The 23,648-nt window shown below is 36.1% G+C and overlaps 1 protein-coding gene across 7 annotated transcripts in view; it reads left to right on the top strand.

The window, feature by feature from the left end:
* Window positions 1-23,648, top strand: part of LOC125653823 (dystroglycan 1-like) — a 47,899-nt gene that overhangs the window by 4,361 nt on the left and 19,890 nt on the right. Inside the window, exons 3-4 of one of the 7 annotated variants that reach the window (XM_048883467.2) lie at window positions 4,376-4,441; window positions 4,979-5,077. The gene's annotated coding sequence lies outside the window, so the exon portion shown is untranslated. Of the gene's footprint in view, window positions 1-4,375; window positions 4,442-4,978; window positions 5,078-12,627; window positions 12,643-13,970; window positions 14,452-16,742; window positions 16,926-21,790; window positions 21,929-23,318; window positions 23,603-23,648 lie in introns of those variants that run through there. The other 6 variants (XM_048883468.2, XM_056143584.1, XM_048883471.2 and 3 more) reach the window with 6 other exon arrangements.

Genomic DNA, 23,648 nt, shown 5'->3' on the forward strand with positions numbered 1-23,648 from the left:
TACAATTTTATGAATTGACAATGTTAGACATCACAGACAAATCTAACAAACTCTTTTGAATGTCTGTAATTGCAATTTTAGCTTCAGAAAATATAGGCCACATAAATTAATCAGGATTGACAGGTGTAAATCTTTGCAAATAATTGAATCTAGTTTTGATTGAAGCACAGGGTGACCCATGATATCGGTTTAAATGATTGATGAAAATGTTGACAATTTTCAAGGAAAATGCAAAAGATGACTTGCTTTTTTATATCTTATTCCAGAAGAGCAATTAGTTTTATTTGGTACGTATTAAATTTTTGACAGTTTCTATTTCAAAATTGTTTGATTTTAGGAGAAATTCTAAAAAGTTCATGAATCTCTATAGGTCAAATATGACTACCGGTATTATCTGGCCTATAGTCAAATTAAGTCAGCCTGTTGTAAAACTAAGGGCATTGAGTGGTACCTGCATGTAATACATGTATATCTGGGTCCTAGTGCTGTGTATGAAATTCCTCCTCAAAATCAATAATGTAAAACATTCCTCAGATATACAGTCATCTGGATACTTCTTCAGAAAGCAATCTGTAGGTAATGTTCACGCCTGTAGAAAGGGGAGATAACTGAACTCCACGATCAAAATCTAATTAAATCGGGGTAGGTGGTTTATAAGATTGACATGCAAACAGTGAATTTAGCAGTATCACTGTGATAACCTTTAATTTTACCTGCAATATAACTTTCCCTTCGATATATCTAATGCGAGGAGATCTAAAGGATTGAGTCATAAACATTAACTGGATGAATGATGCCAGGTCTTAGAGTTTGTCTTTATTGGAAAGTTGAGATATTTGAACCTTACAAGGAATAACAAACTGGGTAACAATGACCTGTTGCTTTGGTTGGTAGAAGATTCACATGTGTAATGAGGGGAATTGAAGACTGCAAGTTATTTTTTTTCCATCTGAATATGAATTGTCTCCCTTTCTTTTTTTTATTCATTATGAATATTTTATTTCCTTCTGCAAGATGCATAACGATAATGAAATATCTCAAATATTAAGTGAATTACATGTTGTGTAGAACAAATACTACAAAGAAAAACAAATAATTATGCATGTACAGAATAAAATATGAATAAGGAGGTTGAACATGTATTGTAATTGGAGCAGCCGACCCTCCTATGATAGTGACTAACTCCCAGTTGAGCCTGTGACTAACTCCCAGTTGAGCCAGTGTCTAACTCCCAGTTGAGCCTGTGACTAACTCCCAGTTGAGCCTGTGACTAACTCCCAGTTTGGCCAGTGTTGAAGCAGCTGACCCTGTATGATAGTGACTAACTCCCAGCCAGTGACTAACTCCCAGTTGAACCAGTGTCTAACTCCCAGTTGAGCCTGTGACTAACTCCCAGTTGAGCCAGTGTCTAACTCCCAGTTGAGCCTGTGACTAACTCCCAGTTGAGCCTGTGACTAACTCCCAGTTTGGCCAGTGTTGAAGCAGCTGACCCTGTATGATAGTGACTAACTCCCAGCCAGTGACTAACTCCCAGTTGAGCCTGTGACTAACTCCCAGTTGAGCCTGTGACTAACTCCCAGTTGAACCAGTGTCTAACTCCCAGTTGAGCCTGTGACTAACTCCCAGTTGAGCCAGTGACTAACTCCCAGTTGAGCCTGTGACTAACTCCCAGTTGAGCCAGTGACTAACTCCCAGTTTGGCCAGTGTTGAAGTAGCTGACCCTGTATGATAGTGACTAACTCCCAGCCAGTGACTAACTCCCAGTTGAGCCTGTGACTAACTCCCAGTTGAGCCTGTGACTAACTCCCAGTTGAACCAGTGTCTAACTCCCAGTTGAGCCTGTGACTAACTCCCAGTTGAGCCAGTGACTAACTCCCAGTTGAGCCTGTGACTAACTCCCAGTTGAGCCTGTGACTAACTCCCAGTTTGGCCAGTGTTGAAGTAGCTGACCCTGTATGATAGTGACTAACTCCCAGCCAGTGACTAACTCCCAGTTGAGCCAGTGACTAACTCCCAGTTTGGCCAGTGTTGAAGTAGCTGACCCTGTATGATAGTGACTAACTCCCAGCCAGTGACTAACTCCCAGTTGAGCCGGTGACTAACTCCCAGTTGAGCCTGTGACTAACTCCCAGTTTGGCCAGTGTTGAAGCAGCTGACCCTCCTATGATAGTGACTAACTCCCAGTTGAGCCAGTGACTAACTCCCAGTTGAGCCAGTGTCTAACTCCCAGTTGAGCCTGTGACTAACTCCCAGTTGAGCCAGTGACTAACTCCCAGTTTGGCCAGTGTTGAAGTAGCTGACCCTGTATGATAGTGACTAACTCCCAGCCAGTGACTAACTCCCAGTTGAGCCAGTGACTAACACCCAGTTTGGCCAGTGTTGAAGTAGCTGACCCTGTATGATAGTGACTAACTCCCAGCCAGTGACTAACTCCCAGTTGAGCCGGTGACTAACTCCCAGTTGAGCCTGTGACTAACTCCCAGTTTGGCCAGTGTTGAAGCAGCTGACCCCGTATGATAGTGACTAACTCTCAGCCAGTGACTAACTCCCAGTTGAGTCAGTGACTAACTCCCAGTTGAGTCAGTGACTAACTCCCAGTTGAGCCTGTGACTAACTCCCAGTTGAGCCAGTGTCCTTACTGTTGTGATGAGCTGCAAGATCGCAGACAAGCCTGAAGTTGAATGAACAAAAGGAGACATTGTTCGCACCTTGAAGAGGAGTATAAGTACCACCGAGCATTCTGAGCTAGGTACAGGTTGTGTTCTGTGATGACATTTCTGACAATCTTTTTCCAAACATTTATGCTATAATAGTGACTATCTACAGCAGCTTAACGTGAAGGTGGTACCCAGATGGGTCAGTGGCTTGCGATGTCACCAGATTTATCACCTAACAGAACATGTTCGGGATGAAAAGGAATGAAGTCTACATCAAAAGGCATGCAAACAACATTGCATTTTTATTGTTCAAGTGGCATCTGACCAATGATAAAAGAAGGTTTTCAATTTTTCGTCTCTTTTTTTAAAAAGACCTATAAATTTATTAATTCCACCATGGTAGGATAATCATGATTTAAGAAAAGTTCTTTTAAAATCTGAGATCACACTGTATTAAGTACAGTGATTGCGAAATGTTGAAATGTTTAACAGGACATTCGGTCTGGTAAACACAGGAACATTACCAGACCGAATCACATTTTACCAGACCGAAAAAAGTAGTATTATTTTTATATTAAAACGTGAAAGCAAAACCCTTTGACTTTGAGCCTCCTGGTCATTGGATTTTCGTTTTAAAGGTTTACTGGGGACTGCATTACTGTTCCATTTTAATTGGAACATGTTGCCGTTTCCGTATGGTTTTTTTTAGTAAACGGAACTGGAAGTCGAAACGTAGTTTCTGAAACCGTTGCCAGAAAGTCACCGGACATTCGGACAGGAAATATAACAAAGTTTACCGGACCGAGAGTCAAATTACCGGACATGTCCGTCGGTCCGACGACATTTCGCTTTCACTGTAAACAGCATAAGGAAAAATGGAAATATATTTTTTAGATGAATAGTTTGGATTTTAAAAAATTTCAATAACTGTGATTGATAAGGAACTAATTAAAACTTTGATTTTTCCTGACTAGTCAGAACAAGAATGTAGCTGCTTGACTTCAAATTAAACGGGTCATTGTAAATTAGGATGATCTTAATCAGAAAGGAGATGGTAATCAGAAGAAACAATGAGATTGATCAACCACATCAAAGTTGGAACTAATTTGTCGTCCAGAAAAATTAAGATAAATTGATTAATTAAGGAGGATTGTTTGTGCAGGTACAGTAATGCAGTTGCATGAAAAATGAAAAAAAAAGTTCAGCAGTAATTCCGTATATAGCCAGTGTTTAAAATTTGTTGTAAAATTTGCTAGACATGCAGGACTGACTGCTTGTAAAAATTGTTAGCCATGCCAAAGATCTGCTAGCTGTCTGAGAGAAAAAAAACCCTGCCATTTTTGAAATTACTGTTATCAATAACTATCTTTAGAATCTAATTAAAGTAATTACATGAATGTGACTATAGGACTTGGTTCCTATAACTTTGATCCGGATCATATTATATAATTTTGTAAAGCCTGTTGGTTTGTTACAACTTCATAACCGATATGATAAGTAGATTGAATACATCTAAGTTTTATTTTGTGGGAATTTTAACAGGTATGGTTGGGCGTCTCTACAAAGAAATTTGTTTGCCCGCAGTGTCTCTGAAGGTTATTTCAAACACTGATATAGCATAATAGCCTCCCTCCCTTTTACATCTTATCTCTGTAGAGATCGAGGAATCATTATGATATGACATAACAAATGAAAAGCTTGTGCAATGCTTATTCCAGATTTCTGTGGCAGTAGAGGGAGGCAAGTGACTGATTCAGACTGGATGAGACTGTTGTCCATTGCAGGTAAACCAGCTGCCAGCTATGATAAGCAGGTACCAATGATCAGCTGGGTCAGGCTGTGACATAGCCAATCACAGCAAAGAATGAACATGAAACATTAAGTTCCCAATCTGGGGTTTGAACCAGTAACCTCTTAGTTACAGGCCATAAGTCTGTGACAGCTGAGCCAATGCAGATTGAAACCAAGTTCAATATGTTAATTGCTAAGAAATACTGGTGTTCAGAATATTGTGAACATATATATAATCATTGAAGGGTTCAAATAAATATTGATACTTTACACAGGACTGCAGGTCTTGATCTTGATCTGCCAAAACATGTGCGTTTTTTATGGTAAGAGAGCTTCTCTTTAAAATAAATTTTGTAGCATTTTCTGTATGGTACAGAAATTCACAGGTCCTCTTCATATTTAGCAGTCAAATGGGATGTACCTATCCGTTCTGAACACCTTGGGTCATAAATTTTGATGATGTGTGAAGGTTTCTGTACAAATTCAAATGAACACTATCAGTATCTAATCTTTCATTCATTGCTTCACAGTGTAAGCCTGCCGAAGTTGGAGGTAGAGGGTTCATGAACTTCAGAGGTGGACAAGAAACAACTTCACATGATCTTCTCACTGTCGGCTATCAATATCAGGTTTCCATTTTCCTAATCTCTTTCAATTGGTTTAACAAGTTTGAATAGTGGGGTATGCTGAGTTTTTGCCATGAAACTGACCATAGAATGGACATTTTATTTCCCAAAAGTGAATTAATCTCTGATGTGTAGTTGTTATTGTATTAACAACAAACTGCTGCACTGTGGCGATGAAATGTGGAGAATTTTAAGGATGTGCCCTTAAATGATCCCGAAAGGGGGGGGGTGGTGTTTTGCTCTTAGTACATTAAAATTAAAGAATCAGATTTAGGTAGTGTTTTGATCAGATTTAGGTCGTGTTTGTTATGATGTATTGATTTTTGTTAGTTATTCCTGTTGGTGTCGGTGAACATTGCTTTCCTGGGGTTGATACGATAAATTGATTTGTCAACTTCCTGTAAAGCCAATAATTATGTATGATAAATCTTATTATTCATATAAAGGAATTCATCATTATGTGATGATTATGTGTTTACAGAGAAATGCATTGGGTGTACATACAATATGTATGCACCATCCACATGATATAAATGCTGAAATTCAGGAAATTAGAATAAAAAATAAAAAAATCCGAATATTACTTTCAGACTGCCTTTAAATGCCAGAAGTTCATCACGATTTCAGTAATACTGTCAAATAGTGCATTGTAGATGTTAGCACGTTGTGAGGATAGACCAGGATTTTCATTTTCTTCCTCTCACCCCGGTATTTATTTGTGGCATTGACTTTGAAGTCGTGATCATTTTATTGGTCCAAGTGTCAATATGTTACATCTTATTACGGGTGGTCAATGTGCTGCTCAGCTTGCATCCACTAAGCTAACCAGAAAATATTAAAAACAGCATAATATAATTTCTACTTCAAAACCCAGATAAAATTAGCTCTTTACAGAACCATTAATTTTCTCAAAGTTGAGGAAATATTGTTTCATACGATTTGTCCATTGATTAGGTTTCATTATAGGCCTGCATTATTATGAAATTTTATTGGAAATCCATACAACTGGCAGTTATTCTGAAGGGCAGTCTGCTCATTTTACCCCTGATTATCTTAGGTGGGATATGAAGTACGATCTATAAAGTGCTGCTACTGACTGCCTATAATTTCACAGATATTATGAAATACGAAAATCACGTTGTTTTTCCAATTTTTATCATCCAATAAAAATATGATATAATGCCACTCTGCCACATAAAATTGTCACTGTCGACTAACATACCGGTACATACTGGTTTTTATAATGTTGATATTCAATGTACTAAAGGTCTAATTACCACTATGTTTAATATGTAATGTTTTGAAATGTACTCAGAGATTCTATAATATGATTTTCATACACTGCCAAAACAATTAAGCCATATTGCTGTAGACATGGTAGATATTTGATTAAGATGTACATGATTCAGGGCAAGGAAAACTTTGAAATAATTGGGTATGACTTAAAAAATATTTTCTTGATTATAAATGATTGAAAGTGTCATAAGTTAAGTCAGTTTTAAGTTTTCATTTTTAATTAACCTGAGCTTTAAGCTCAGTGAGCTTTTCTGATCACCCGCTGTCAGTAATCCATCTGTGTAAACTCTACTCATTTTCCACTTCTTCTCTAGAACCACTGAATCAATTTCAACCAAACTTGGTAAAGAACAATTTGTAAGCTATGGTTTTTGAATATGATTAGACAATTGTAAGCTATGTTTTTATACTATGATCAGAGAATTGTAAGCTATGTTTTTAGACTATGATTAGAGAATTGTAAGCTATATTTTTAGACTATGATCAGACAATTGTAAGCTATGTTTTTAGACTATGATCAGACAATTTGTAAGCTATGTTTTTAGAATATGACTATAGATTGAATGATTGATGTTTTCTGCCACTCTCAACAATTTTTCAGTTATCTGGTGGCGCCCAGTTTTTATTGGTGGAAGAGAGAACCCAGATACAATGTACCTGGGAAGAGACCACCGACTTTCCGAAAGTAAACTGGGAAACTTTCTAACTTGTAAGCTATGTTTTTAGACTATGATCAGACTATTGTAATCTATATTTTAGAATATGATCAGACAATTGTGATCTATATTTTAGAATATGATTAGACAATTCTAAGCTATATTTTTAGACTATGATTTGACAATTGTAAGCTATACTTTTAAGAAGTATTCTGTGTGTGTGGTGGTGGGGGGGGGGGGGGGTAACATTGAGCTCTTAGACACATTTTTTGCTCCATTGCTGTGATACTTCACAGGTAGCTCTGTTATCAAGAGAAGAAGAACCCAATCAATATTGAAGTCAAAAGGTCAAAGTTCAAGGTCACTACAAGACTTCATAGAGAAAGCCTGTGGGCTCTTTACAGGCCTTCACACATACATGTAGCTTTTTTGTCAAGAGGAAGAACCCTGTTGATTTAAGGGATCGAAAGGTCAAAGACGTACCTATGGGACTTCATAGGAAGAGCTAGCTTGTATAGACACTCATGTGTCGGAGGATATTCGTTCCCCACCTTGCTGAGCTCGTTATCATTAAAGTCAATGAATACAAGACTTCTTCCGTCCAAAGTCCTGGTTATTCTACTACAGCAAACTGTATTTTGAATTGTTATTCTAACTGCAGAATATGTATTGAGAACTAGAGGAAGGAGTCCAAGGCATGAAGTCCTTAGAAATATTGACTCCTAAATCTCTCCTGCAAATATTGACCCCGTTGTAAAACGCCAGCCCCTGGCTAAGTTTGTTATAACCCAAAAGTCAGATAAACAGAGAAACTGACCAGAACTATGCAAACAACTATTGCACAATCTGGACACTCGTGCAGTATTGATCTCCCATTACTGAAATTTGTCTTGCCTATTGACATAGAGGCTCTAGGGTTCTAAGGGCTGGTTTATGTTTTTGTCAACTTGCTAATTGGTTTTCCTGTTCAATTTATTTCCACTGGTCTCTAAAAATTCTTTCCTTTGTTCAAATTTACAGAAGTTCAATTTTCATGTAAAATGTTTTTTGTTGTGTTTTCTAACGATGTGGATGTTTAACTGTTGAAAAAATTGGGAAGCGTCTTGTGTTTCTTGCTTTGCAGATCTACATGCACCGTGTATTACAGCAGTATAAACTTGAGTTTTTAAGATAAAGGGACTGGTTCACATTTGTTTTCTGAAAATAATATATTTTTTTTCATTTTTGACATTAAACATTAAAAATATAACTCATTCAATGTTGACAGCAAAAATTTTGACCCATCTGAATTCAAGAATAAAAGCAATATTTCAGCCTTAACTCTGTGTTATGTAAACAAATACTTGAGTCTTTGTATGTTAATTACAAACAAACCAGTGAAATATTGATTTTGTAATATCTTAATTTTATACAGTCACAAATTTAACTTTTAGATGACACATTTTGCCTTAAGAATGCTTGAGATGTGATATATATGATAAACTTAGATTGATGTCCATTTCTTTGAAAACTTCGTAAACATGCAATAACATACTGCAATCAGTGTTTACGAAACAAATAATTACTCTCTAAAATGAGTTTCCGTAATAATGTATATCCTTAATTTTTTGTGAAACCTTTTAAACACATTAGACAGTATATAAATATTGTATGTAGTTGAGGGTAACATTGAAAATTTTCACCCCGAGAAAACCTTTGTCAACCGAGGCGTAGCCGAGGTTGACAATGGTTTCTCGAGGGGTGAAAATTTCAATGTTACCCTCAACTACATGCAATATTTGTTTTATTATACTGAATGTTATGTAAACAGGAAAGCAGAAAAACTTACGTCTGTTGACATTTGTTCAATCACTGTCATACGACATTTCGTATATCGATGCGGGTATTCCTGTTTATTACAAACGCTCAAATGACGTCATCTAACAATCTACGGTGAACCGTTCGCGCATAAATTTGACGCATGTGATAATTTTTGGGAGTTGAACTATGTTCAATCTCCCTGGGTCATCACGCACTTTTCTGCGCAGTAATTTGTATTGATTTGTATAGTGGTCGTCAGCGGGGGTTCTGTGTCAGCTGATTTACTCCTAGGTAAATCAACATAAACTTTTATAAACATCCGCCATTAAATAATCCATGTAACTTTTCTGAATTAATCTAATATTGATAATTGACATGTAAGTAAATGCAATGATATTGTATTCAAATCAATTTGAATACAAGATTTCGATCAAATTGATACTGATATACATAGAAAAATAAAAGATAAGGTTGAAAATTGTCGTTTGTAGCGCAGCGTCACCTATAAACATTGATAGGGAAACGAACGACAACTGCACACAAGACCTATTGACACCGTGGCGCGAAATATCGAATATGGTGCGAAACCTCAGAAAATTTACAAGAAATAACTCTACAACATTGTGTATGTGTATATATTTGGGTTTTTTTTTAATGTGATATAAAAAAAAAAATGCTTGATGTTACATGTATATTGAATTAAAACACGTCATTCCCAGTCAACAACTTTCGATCGGGATCGGAATACGAAATAAAATTTCTTATATCCGGTTGCAAAGTGAAACTGCTTCATGCTTCAAGTTATTGAATTACGTAGTAATTGCACGTTACACATTAGAGAACTGTTCCTTTTAATAAAGAAAATCACAAAATAGATACAAAATGAGTGTACCTTATTCATTACTGTTACCGAGCTTTCGTCGGCGAAAATCTCGAAATGGAGTGTTTCGCTGCGCTTGATGACGGTAAGGTCCACATTTTCTACGTGAGTATTTTGATATTTGTTTATGAATTTTTTGCGCATACATGGTATGTCTCGGCTAGGAATAATGGAAACTTTCTCACCTATGCATGTAAAGACATATTAATCTCTATTTTTAAAAATGTAGAACACTTTTATCAAATGACAATGTTTGAAAACGCTTAGAGCCCCGATGTCAGAATTTCCTTTTCCAAAACATCAATATGTCAAATTCATTATCCTTTTCGAATAGTATGTACCATATTTTGTACCAGTTATCCATTTTGAATCCCCTATTACAATGGGATTTTGCTGCACTCTGTAATGTTTGAGTGGATGTCATGAGTGTGTGTCAAACAGAAATTTTAAGAGCATGGGATAAGGTGCTGCCATGTATTACTTCACTATCAAAGTTTAACCCAGTTGCCACAATGTTGAATTTATGCTGCAAAAAGGATTGGAAATTGCTCTGGTCAAAACACATTGTTTATTTGTCTACAGTTTATTTGTCTACAGATGAAAGAGACATGAGGATTCTCCCTCAAAAACTGAAAAAAAATAGTTATGGATCTTGTACATGTATAGTTTATTAATCACTATAGATTTCCAGCATCACAAGTCTGATTCCACTATATGCTTCCCATACTGTCAGGTTCATTCACCCCCTGTTTGAGCCACAGTATAATATCCCAAATACCTTGGCAATAAATAACATTATTTGACTAGTGTTTCATTTTTAGCGGAGTTGCGATGAAGTCGAACTCGGCTTATGATCTGATGAAGTGCCTTTGGGCGGGCAGGCGGGCACGCATCAACGTTTCATTTCCGCACCATAGCTCTTGAGCAAATTATAGGACCTCATTCAAACTTAGATGGATTGTCACCCTCAGTAAGATGAGGAAGCCTATCGATTCTGGGGTCACTAGGTCAAAGGTCAAGGTCACAGTGGCTATAAATAGACTGAAATTTGGAGAAAATTTTGTTTTCCGCACCATACCTCTTGAACGAATCATACGATCTCAATCAAACTTAGATGGATTGTCACCCTCAGTAAGACCAGGAAGCCTATCGATTCTGGGGTCACTAGGTCAAAGGTCAAGGTCACTGGCTATAAATAGACTGAAATTTGGAGAAAATTTTGTTTTCTGCACTATAATTTTTTAACAAATTATAGGATCTCAATTAAACTTAGATGGATTATCGCCCTTGATGAGACAAAGAAGCCTATTGATTTTGGTCAAGGGTTAAAGGTCAAGGTCACAAAGGATTTAAGTCGGCTGAAATTTATGTACGCAAAATTTTGCTCCCTGCTTGATAATTCTTGAAAACTTTTCTGCCGGTTCCCTCTATGCCCATTCCTTGCGCAACTCGGCTTGTGCATCTCCGATGCCGGACGATTTTTAATTTTTTTGCATTTCATTTATTTTGAGTTATTATACAATTATTTACCATTCCATTGATCCTCTACAGGACTGTAGTATACTCAGGTGACAGTTTAGCATATTGGACTACCTTTTCAAGTAATGAATCCTTAGAATTAGCTACAACTAGGATTAAACTTTAATGTATATATACAGGGGAAAAAACTTCTTCATAACTGCAAGGCATTGCTAACCATATTGATTTGAATGTTTGGGCCATAATATGTGGTCACATTTTTCATGAGAATATAAAGGGGTGAAATTCTAGAAAACAACAACACGACTTCAGTTACTCGAGGAGCGTTGTGGCCTATGGGCCTTCCATTATCCATGTTTGCTGTTGTAACGCTTTGAAAAACAACAACAGTTGATTTGTATCTAAAATCATGATAATATTCAGTCATTTATCCCCCTACCCTTCCAGTGCTATCTGTTCTAACTGAATTTCCACAATGTTCAACTCCCATGAGTACTTTCAGTACTTTGATTTATAATATCACCCGTAGTCAAGTACTGTTACCCGTTGCTAGATATTATCACCCTGGGGCGCGTGCTTTCTGTTCTCAGAGGGTAATAATATGTTTTTTCAAATGCTTATCAACCAATCAGATTCGAGTATTTTAAATGAAAGTATAATAATAGAATTTAATCATTAAAAGTGAAAAACAATTAAGTTTTGGGAAAATTGTTAATCAGTCCCTTTAAAGTGGGATTTATTCTATTGCTAATGTATTCGGCATCACTTTCTATCATGATTCAGGAAAGTAAATTGTTTGCTCCTTAAAATTTTCTGTTGGAATTTAATAACAAGATTAAATGCATGCTAACAAACAGAGATTACAAATATAGACTCAATGTAGTCAACTGTTTAGAATTTGGAAAAGGTAATTCTTTAAGGTAGTAAAAACATGTTGAACTCAACAAAAGCTTATCAGGGCGTGGGGGAAAATTTGTCCATCAGAGGCCCATTTTGAAAAAGATTATGAGACCAAATTATGACCTAGGAATGCTTTAATTCTCATTTTACTATATGAAGGTGAGAACTTTCTGCAACTGTGGCATCTGCAAACTCGTGTTCCGTACAACAGACACTGCTATCTGATATAAAACAGAAGCCTTAAATTTTGAAATCTTAATTCAATTATATCTTGATAAACTTTGATATGTATAACTGTAACTTATACTACATAAGCAGTGGTAGTACCGCTTGAAAGTATACAGTGTCAAATTCAAAAATTGATATGAGTACACATTTGAGAACTTAACAAAGTTTTTATGTTGTTAAAAAAAAATTATCATGTTTTTCCATTTTGACATCTCCAAGATTAACTTTCGGGATTCCATCACCTCGGGTGGAAACTTGAAGAAGAAAGGTGGACAGAGGAATTTCAAGCGATTACACTTCACATTGTTTGTGTATGGAGATAAGACAGAGTAAAAGCAATTTCTTTTTGATTTACAAATAGCCATTTCAGAATGAGAATGTTATTCTGCTTATGACCACTTATTGTACCTCCTGAGCTGAAGAGCTTATATTGTGTGACCATTGAAGTGGTATTTATCAGTTTAGCTCTGTCCATGGTTTGTCCAAACAGAATTACCTCTCAGTTTTCACTGAAGTCAATTTGATTTAAACTTAAATTGAAACTTTTGATAATCTAAAAGGGAGAGAGTTTGACTAAGAAAGCTGACAGCTGTTAGTAATCCATTGGGTGTTAAATATTTTTTCATAACACTTTTAACAGTGTCCACAATGTTATCTCACTCCTGCCTTGATCTGCTGACCCCTGCTATAATCAACTGCTGCCTTGATCACCCTCAATCTTCTGATTCCTTAAGCTGCCTTGATCTTGAGGTCACATGATCAAAGGTCAAGGGTCAAACTTGACATGAGAATATACTGTCTACTCAAGATCTTGAGAACTCTTTGCTTGACAGACATTAAACTTAGTACACTGGTACATCTTCAGGAGAAGATGACCCCTATTGATTTTGAGGTACATGGTCAGTGGTTGAACTGGACATAGTAATATATTTTCTCCTAGCTATATCTTAAGAATTATTTGCTTGATTGACACCAAACTTGGTACACTGGTACAGCATAAGGAGTAGATGACCCCTTTTGATTTTTAGATCTTTCTTTCCACTCTTGACATAGAAAGATGTTGTCTGCTCAATATTTTGAATTGATGATACTACTATCAATTAAATGATGTGTGTGTGTATAACCCTTTTCAAATTTGCACCATTGGGGGGGGGGGGGGGGGGGGGGGGGGGGGCATATGTGTTTTACAAACATCTCATGTTTATAACTATATTGATTGAAATTAAGATTCTTAAACTTCATGAAATCTCTGTGTTGCCATAAATCTGTATTTATGCATCAATTTATTGTAGGGAAATTTAGGGTTTGGGGTACTATAAGTAGTTTTATTTCAATGTATCATAAATTCCCAAATTAATCTTTACTTTTTTGCTAATTAACATCATTAGTAAGTTTCTGAATTTTTTGCAGTAAATATTTTAGACTTGCAAAGTTGCAAAAGGATTATCTATGACACTAATGATCAAATTTCAGCTGAGATTTTCTGACATACCTGTGTACTAGAATATGCACATGTACTATGTAATTAATTCACATGATATTAGGTTCACTTACCTTCCATTTTGGTACACCTTGGTGTGTAAGTTAGTGAATATCTTGTCAGAATGTCTTGATTGGCTAATTGAAACAAGTGATCATGCATAATATTCCTTGATTAGTCATTTACAGTCATCAGGTGTCAGCAACCTTTAATTCAAACATTACACCTGAGGAAAATCAACAGAAACAACAGGGTAATAGGATATATCATATTGACTTCCACCTTCAGTCGATGGCCCCTTGGTGTCGTTTGTCCCTGCATTGTATTAATTAGGAATGTATTGACTGGAGGAACGATTTCTGCTGCTCGATATAGCTCTTCTACAAATATTTGACTGAGAGTCATTGGCCATCTGTACTTGGTCCCAGATTTTATGAGTGGGGGAACTTGTGAGAGATTGGACGGTAGTGATCAGTGTACAGAATTTGTGACTCGATCAGATTCCGTAAGCCGGAGATGATTCATATCTTCAGGATACAAAAGGTGTCTTGTCAACAAAGGTGACTCAGGTGAAGTGCTGGACATACTGCATTACCTGTGTTGGGACGTCATCCTCTGGGGTGCATTATCTCGGTACATTCTGACAGCTGACTTTATGGTATGTACATCTGTTGTGTGTGTAGTGATTATGAACTTGCGTGTAGATATAGGTATGTGTGCAATTTTAATGCTGTCTCGCAGTGTGCTAAATTTTGTTTTCATGATAGAATATGGTATCTGGGCATATTTAAATGTCATATTTGATGTATGTAAATTGATATATGAAATTTGTGAGTCTGAGTTGATCGTGACCTTGGTTGATGAATTACTAGTATAAGTGGAGCTAGGTTCTGAAATTTGGAGTATATTCTTTCTCCTTTGTTATATGTGCAGCATAAAACCGTGTCCTTGAAATATATTATGAATGTCACCTTTATATTTCATCTGTGTTAAGTAAGACACAACAAAATTATGCCGGCTACCTGCACTGGCTGATAGGTGCCATGAAGAAAAAAATTAGTGTGGAAGTGCATGTAATTACAGAGTTTTCTTAATTGTGTTTGTTGTTGATGAGAACATATTGCCCACATTGGTTATACAGGATACCCTTAAACCTGAAAAAACGCATTTATTTATTTATTTATTGTGTTACATAGTAGCAAGTACTGGGTGTAACCAAGAATCTGACAGGTAATATGCGAATTGTTTGCAACCATTAGAGGCTGACCATGTACACATTCTGTGGTCAGTCGTGTCTGGTTTTGTGGTCCAGTAAGTCTCGTGGGCCACTTGTTTGCAGGTCATCAAAAAGATTCTCCTCAAGTGAAGTGATTTAACGAGTTTGTCAAGCCGCAAGTTATCCATGTGTATTAAAGGTGAAATCAATCTTGCAGCATTTTACATTTGTCCTTTCTATTGCTCTATCTGGGGTTTAATTGATTTAATCAGCTCCTTTTGGGTATGAAATTGTTCACCTGTGAAATATTTCGGCTAGAACTGTTTGGTCACCTGCATCCCGGATGACCATCAGGATGAATTTCATGGATGAGTGATTTCACAGTGAATTTAGAGTTGCTCTCTCTATATAACATAGTATTGTAAGTATATTGACTGATCTTCACAAATGGTGCTGGAGGATATTTATCTTGGGGACAAAATAGGAGATAATTATTTTATTACGAACACGATTTTAGACAGAAATTTTCATGACTTTTACCCCCATTTCACATAATGTCTGTGATCATAAAAGCAACAGGTCATGATGTCTTACCTATAAATTTAATTTTCCAGATGATCATCTTGATAAATGTTTGGACGATGTCCATTCAAATGTGACAAGCAATTTTGTACTCTATGGGCATAAAATTTAATTATCACTTTGTACGCTGTGACAGTTAATATAGTCTCACCTGATAAATCATGCATTTTCACAAATGCTTACAAACGCTTGTGTGTGGTGTTTCAAATTCTTTCTAATTTTCCATGAGAAATTATTCAGTTTTGGAAGGATAATTGAGCAGAAAGTACATACGTATCCATTTATGAATGAGTTTCTTATAATGTCCAAGTTAATTTTCCTTTTTGCAGTGGTTGAGTGTATACATTATTTAGAAACATCAGTTCATTTGAGTATATTATGTCTTTCATTTTTCGGCAATGATTTTTGGGATTTTTATTTGCCGAAGTGGAAATAAATTCCTGTGATCAGTTATGAGTAATCTTAAATGTGGAACGGTGTATTGATCCGAAAATCTCCAAGGATGAATCATGAAGATTGTCCGGACAGTGATTGGACATCTGGCCTGTCCACATGCAGTCTCTTGTGATCTATTGGAAAGGTCAGGTATACTGACCAATGAGGCTTCGTTAGTGGTACACGTACTATAGATGTCCATTAGTCATTTGGTATTTCCATGAATGATCAAACATAACAGATTTACATGTAGCAGTATATAGTGAGAAACAAAGTTTTTAAGTTTAAATGTATTGAAAGAGAAATAAATGCGTGAAAATTAAGGCACACATGTGACAGGCGCTGGTTAACTGCAAGCTTTGACGATTAATTAGGAAACGTATTGTATAAGGCTATATAAATACTTTCCTTTTCATTCCATGTCTCAATCTGTAAATGTTCGTGTTGCTTTACAGAGAAGACTATCGTTAATTTACGAGGCACTAGCTATCAGTTATCTGTCTGTAGAGTAATTGGTAGCTGGATAATTTGAATGGTGTGTACCTTGTTTATCTTCAATATATCCCATGAAAGTTTTAAATCACAATCATATCTTGTAGTACAAATAAAATTCTTTCTTTCTTCTGAACCAAGTCGTGTAAATAAATCCCCTCCCTATCAAAGATTAAAAATTATTCAGCCTTTTATGGAGGCATTTAAATAAGGTCAATAGGTTATTTGGCAGGCTTCCTGTTCTGTAGATGGCGCTGCGATCAATGTCTCATTGAAAGACATTTGTACTGTGTGTGAAACACATGGCATTGCTTCATCACTAGTGCAGAAGGCATTGTTGTGATTATCAAAAGGGATTGTAAAAAAAAATTTCTACCCTGTAGGGTTCAGTAGAGGGATAGTCAAAGGTAAATTTGTGTTTCTGTTGCATATTTGATGAATTGTGTTTCACAGGTGTTATATGTGTGCATTTTAACACAGGTGTACACGTTCAAGGTATGTGCCTTTTACTCAGCTAAGCGTATAAGTAAAAGCCTGCAGATATATATATATATATATATATATATATATATGAACTTTTGGTCACTAAGTTCAGAGCGGTGTTTTGGTTATATGTAACTGCATAGTCATTTAAAGGGTCAACAATTAATGAGGTTTTTATCAATTGCATTTTACAGGAATGTTATCAGTCAATATAACAAAGATTTATAATGTGTTATATAGCACACAGTGAGATCCATTGTGTATTTTGGTTCATGTGCAGTTGCACGGAGCATGCTGAGGCATTAATTCTGTATTATTGATTGTGCTGGGTCACTGCGAGTGTTTTTGTAATTTGGACATCCACAAGAGATTAAACTTCAATTTGCTGACATTTGATATAATCATTGACACATTTTTTTTTTAATTAAAAAACTTTTCATAATTTCATACAATTATAGGAGCAATATAATCTGAATTTTGGAACACAAAATATGAAGAATCTCTTTGTCATTATAAAAGTATTTAGTGAATCATGATATCTTCTGATGAAGGAGGAGTGCGAGACATTGAAGGTGAAATGAGGTGTTATCTTAAAATGTCTCAAACAGTCTGTATTTGCATAACAAAGACTCTCTGTTAAGTATCACAGGCTAATTAAGGTTTTCACTTTGGAAAGAAGAGACTTTAAGCAGCTGTGGGTTTTCGTGACTCATGAAAAAGAGAATAAGGTTTAGTATCAGATTGATGAGAAAAAGGAAAGAAAAAAAAACTTAAGAATTTTTTGGATTGATAATGCCAACTACTATGGTCAGTAACTCAATTTATATGTTCTTTAGTAAGAAAAAAAAATCATATTTGTTACATTTTAACAAGGTCAAAGGAAACTCACATTTTAACAATTAGGTCAAAGCAAACTCTTGTCAATCAAAATTCATTGTCTAGCTGTGAAACTGGTCCAGATAACCCTGCATTCTTCCTATACACAGATTCCACATTGTACTACATATAGTTCTTACCATGAGATGACCACTGCAGTTCAGAAAGGTGACTTTTATTGGAGAATTTATGACAGTTTATCAATGGTGACCACATGGCAGCTGTGTATTGGTGTTTTCTCAATGCTCAGAAGACATCATTGTCAGATCTGTGAATGAGAAATCTTCTGTTGTAGGATCAGAACCAAGGCCACATACTTGCACACCATCTGGACTGTTTTTCTTTCATTTGCATAAATGTCATGTCTTTTATGAAAGCAATTGAGATCAGGGGTTTTATGTTGGGCTTTGTTGATAGACTGTTTGGTTTATTGCCATCTTCTCCAAGGCTCTTCCAAAGCTGTTCTTGATGCCACTGTTCTCTCTCTAAATTGGTTCACATTTCTTATTCTTGGGTATGTCTCAGGAAGATCAGACATTTTTAAAGGAGTTTTACACTGTACAGTTCTTCAAGCATTTGAACATTTGATTGTCTGTATATTTCAAGCTGAATATGATGCTGATGATTGGTACTACATAGGGAGATGGTTCAGTACCAGCCAGAGTATGTTCTAACATCACATCTAAAGTTGAACTCTTTCCAGTTCACGAGTTGGTCACTGTCTCCTTCAATAGAAAGTGCTCATTAAATCCTCCCAACATCAGCTGTTTTCCGCTGATAATAGTTGTGTTTTCTTTCTTGATACCTGCTTGTTGAAAGACCTACCTGGTTTAATTTAATATTTTCACTTGTAAGTGCTACTAAGATATTCTTTGCCAGAGGACAATTTGTTTTAAAAAATAAGATTTATTTTGGCCTGGCTCCAGTATTTCAACACTTGGTAAAACATCAGTTTATTTGATTAATATCACAGGCTTCTACAGAACAAACAAATTTCTTTGTGGGAGTTACCTCCCTTTTTCAAAATGCACAAAGGTGTGTAGATTACATGAGTAGTACAAAAATACTGTCTGGTGTATCCAGGGTCTCCACTTAATGTAGCATTACTTCCCCAAATGCTTTATCTGATATTGATACTGGTTTATATTCACTGGGTAGGGGCTCTGAGGGTAGAGGTACATGGCCAGGTTGATGAACTAGCTGTTATTATCAATGTACATGTAGCACTACAGTTTGCTATGAAGGATGATGCTTAGAGATGACTTTGATTTATATTGATTGTTGCTAAGGGAAGCATCTCAGAGTAGTTATAATATCCTATTACCATGTATAATCATGTAATGTACACTTATTTGGGAACTTCTATTACATTTATTTTATCTGTCTATTGATTTATAAGTGATGCTGTCAGCATTTTGTCTGAGACCGTCATGACGGAGCACTCCGGATATGTGACTCTCTCCACCTTCTCTGTCCACCCTCCCTCTCCACTTACTCTTCTCTTTCTTTCTCTCTCCCCCCCCCACTCTCCTTTTCCACCTACACTTCACTCCTCTTTCTTTCTCCACCCTATCTTGTTCTCTCCATCTCTCTGACAATCATGATTAACAGAGAAATAACACCTGACTCTATCATCTTTGATTTCATCATTTCTCAATTATCTTTGCATGCAAGATCATCATTGTTTTTAATGGCAATATCATTGATACAAGTACAGATATGCCAAAAAGTCATTAATTATTTTTGTTGGATGAAAATGTTTTATCATTTAACACCAAGCTAAGCTTGAAGGTGCATATTATATATATATATATATATATATATATATATATATATATATTATACAGAAGAGATGACCCAAGACATTGGTCGATTGTATATTGTTTATAAAATCCCTCTCAAGAATTTGTAATTCATATGGATTCGTCACCATTGCTGGAGAAAGGTTGCAAAATTTAGACAAATGCTCTGAACTCATGGCATTTGAGCAAGGAGGGGTATTTATTGTGCCACACCTACTGTGACACAGGGCCTCAGTTTTTGAGGTTTCATCTGAAGGACCACCCTATTTATTTGTCTCTTATGATAAGCAAGGGGTACTGAGGACCTATTCTAACCCGGAGTCCCCATGGGATTGGCCTGGCAGAAGATGTGTATTTGTTACAGAGAAGAGTCGGTCTGACAGAGGATGTGTATTACAGAGAAGAGTGGGCCTGGCAGAAGATGTGTAATTAATTTGTTACACAGAAGAGAAAGCCACACAAAGCTAGCAGTACAGCAATAGATTGAATGAATAATTCATGCATGTGGAACTCTATCTGCTGTATTCTTGATTAGGAACAATTATCTCTCTAAAGTTACCCACACTTACAAAGGGGATCATAATGAACTCCCGTCAAATGTATACACCAGTTTAAATGATATACAATAATCAAATGGGTTTTCAATTTTTGGGTTCAGTAGTTTGATTATTTATTTGTTCAAATCATCCAGCATATCATTGTCAGAGATTTAATTGCCCTTGTTTGTTGCATACTTTGAAATCAGTTTAAGTAACGATATTGAAAGATTAGAATTATAGTTGTAAAGATCACACAAATGTTTTAATGATGCAGAAAACTGTATAAAAGAGAACAGCTTGTGGAAGAATGTTTTTACCTCCCACGAAAAAGAATTGATGTTTATCAAGGCCCTCTTTATATGAAAATATATATGTATATCAGATTCGTAAATATATTTACTGTTGTGTAATTTAGCATGAAGCATGTACCACTCAAAAGAAAATTAATCACATTTGGTATTTTTATTGCTGAAATACTGTTCAACAGTCCACTCACGAGTTTCAAGTTCTCGCGATTTGACATCTACGAATCATTTTATAATATTAAGTACTCGTGTAAAATAAGGAATCTATAGAATATTTTCAATAGTATAACGAAAATATGGGTAGAATTATTTTAAGTGGCAGTTTGAGTGAACATTTTTTGTTCCTTCCCTGAGATTAAGGAGCGGTGGCATTTTATATTTGGTTGGTGTGTCTGTATGTCAGAAACTCGAAAGCTTAGATATTCAGATTGTAACTTTTGAACTATTGTATACAACGAAAGAGGCTCCCTACTTGGTAAACTGATACAGAAAGGTCAAATTTATTTTATGTGATGGATGGATGTCAAGGTCAAATCTATTATATGTGATGGATGGATATCAAGGTCAAAGCTATTATATGTTATGGATGGATGTCAAGGTCAAAGCTATCATATGTGATGGATGGATGTCAAGGTCAAAGCTATTATATGTGTGGATGGATGGCAAGGTCAAAGCTATTAAATGTGTGGATGGATGTCAAGGTCAAAGCTATTATATGTGTGGATGGATGTCAAGGTCAAAGCTATTATATGTGTGGATGGATGTCAAGGTCAAAGCTATTAAATGTGTGGATGGATGTCAAGGTCAAAGCTATTATATGTGTGGATGGATGTCAAGGTCAAAGCTATTACATGTGATGGATGGATGGCAAGATCAAAGCTATTATCTGTGTGGATGGAAGTTGAGATCAATGCTGTGTGACTTTATGACTGGTAAATTTCAAGATGAAAGCTTTATACACACAAACACACACACACACATATATATACTTTAAAGTAATCAGGGTTGTATATCAAGGTCCAAATTTAAGATTTGCTGCAAGAGGAACTGGCTAAGATATGGAGTATCATGTTTCACAAAACATACCTTTTGGAAAATTGTTTACACTTTTCTTCTGAGATGCATGCTTTTGACCCCGAATAAAGGTCTATCTCTTGCTTGTATGTGCACCGAGTGCTTGAAGTGGTACAACATTCAGAACTCTCAACAAAAAACACTTCAATGTATATTGTCAGCTCATCTTGAACATTTGAAGAGATCATTATACACTTATGTTTTATCTACATAAGTAAACACTAATAAAAATCACCGGTCTTGGATTACAATTTCAGTAGACCTTTCTCGTGGAGTTTAGAAGGTTGGCACATATTTGAGTGGTTCTGAGTATAAAATGTGGACATTTCAGGTAGGGCAATATATTTTAAACTCAGTCAACTTTGAAATGGAAGTCTTGGGTATTTAGTCAAAAGTAGTACAGAATCTGTTTCAGGGGTTAATGTACTTTATTGAATTTTGTGAAATATGATTAAAGTGTCAATTTGACTTGACTACCCACAGTTGATATGACCTACATTAACTGTTATCCAGCACTGTTTGAGATATATATCTGACCTTTTATTTCTACCTGTAATGCTGTACACACGTAATAGCATTTCCTTTCAATTACCATGGAGACCAGCACTCAGGATCTCTTAGTATTGGTCTTGGAGATTTTTCAGCAAATTTTGACAGAATTTGATCAGAACTTCGTAGTCTCAATCAATACTGAGTTCTTCCACTGCTTGTCTGTTGGAGATTTTACAAGGACTTGCCAACATCTGTTAGGGTTATTGCCTTATTGGAAAACGGTGTAATTCAGTCTCAGTTTGTGTTTGTGCTTTTTCTGCAACCAATGGATCCTCCCGACACACTTTAAGGGGGATGTAGTTAGGGGGGAGAATGTTTGTGTGTGCAAGTTAATGAATGTGTGCATGTCGTGTTGTCGACTTGTGTTTATAACTTTACAAGGTTTCGCAGTGGAATATGATATGTTACTATTCTTGATGCTTGTGTTGGAAATTGGTTTCCTCCGAGACTTAAGACTTCCATATTTTAGAGAATTTCAAATTTGGTAAAGGAGCAAGACTGCTTACACAGTGTCGAACCTCTGTGTCATATTCTGATGCTTATACACATTAAGAAGTGTCGAACTTCTGAGACGAACTCTGACAACTCTTGTTATACACTCATGCTGAACGTTATTAGAAGATAGTTGTCAATGAAATGCTAGTAGACAGCCCTGCTTTATTGACGTAAAAGGTTACAACTCCCGAATATAGATAACTTTGTCTTCTGGAGCCCCTGTTTGCCCTTCAGCTTTTCAGATTAATAGAAGCTATGCGATGTATTTAGAGCACCATATCGTAAGTTTATGCCCAATCTTTGTCCCATTCATACACATTTTTCAACACCGATAAAAATCTCAGGATCTCGTATGAAAATTTAAAAATCAAATGGTGTCGTTGAAAGTGTATTGTCAGATTTATTTATGGTCGTAATGCCATTGTGAATGCTTAATTCTCCAAGGTGTAGAATGTGTCTATTCTGTTTGTTAGGAGAATGACTGGCGTGCAAGATTTTAATCGGCTTTTATTGAATATAAACATTATGTTCGTTCATATAATATTAAAGGGTGCAGTTTTATACCAGTCTGCAAGGGGACGTGTTCGTAGGAGTTGGTTTAATCATTTTGCACCAGATTTTGGCAAGCTAGAGAAATTCAAGCTTCCTTTGTGGTTGAACGAAAGAAAAGAAAAAATAATAGTAATATGTGTTTTTGTGTATTATGGTTTGGTAAATATGCCCTGTAGGGCTGTGATGACAGCAGGAATCCATCTGGTCCACAGTTAGGAAAAGCTTGTCTCTCTGGAGTGTATAATCTGCATAAGAATGTTATTTTTGTCAGTTTTTTTAAACTATAGTGGCTTAAACTCGGGATCCGCTGGGACAAGGAGTGTAGAACACAATGATTTGTCACTGTGTCAGTCCACAGTATTTAGTGAGTTGACCCCATGCCGTATTCTTGCTGTTAGATGTGAAGGTAAATTCAATGTATTAATAATATCTAGTCAGGTTCCACACATTGG

Source organism: Ostrea edulis, chromosome 7 (assembly GCF_947568905.1).
Source record: "Ostrea edulis chromosome 7, xbOstEdul1.1, whole genome shotgun sequence".
Classification (NCBI taxonomy): domain Eukaryota; kingdom Metazoa; phylum Mollusca; class Bivalvia; order Ostreida; family Ostreidae; genus Ostrea; species Ostrea edulis.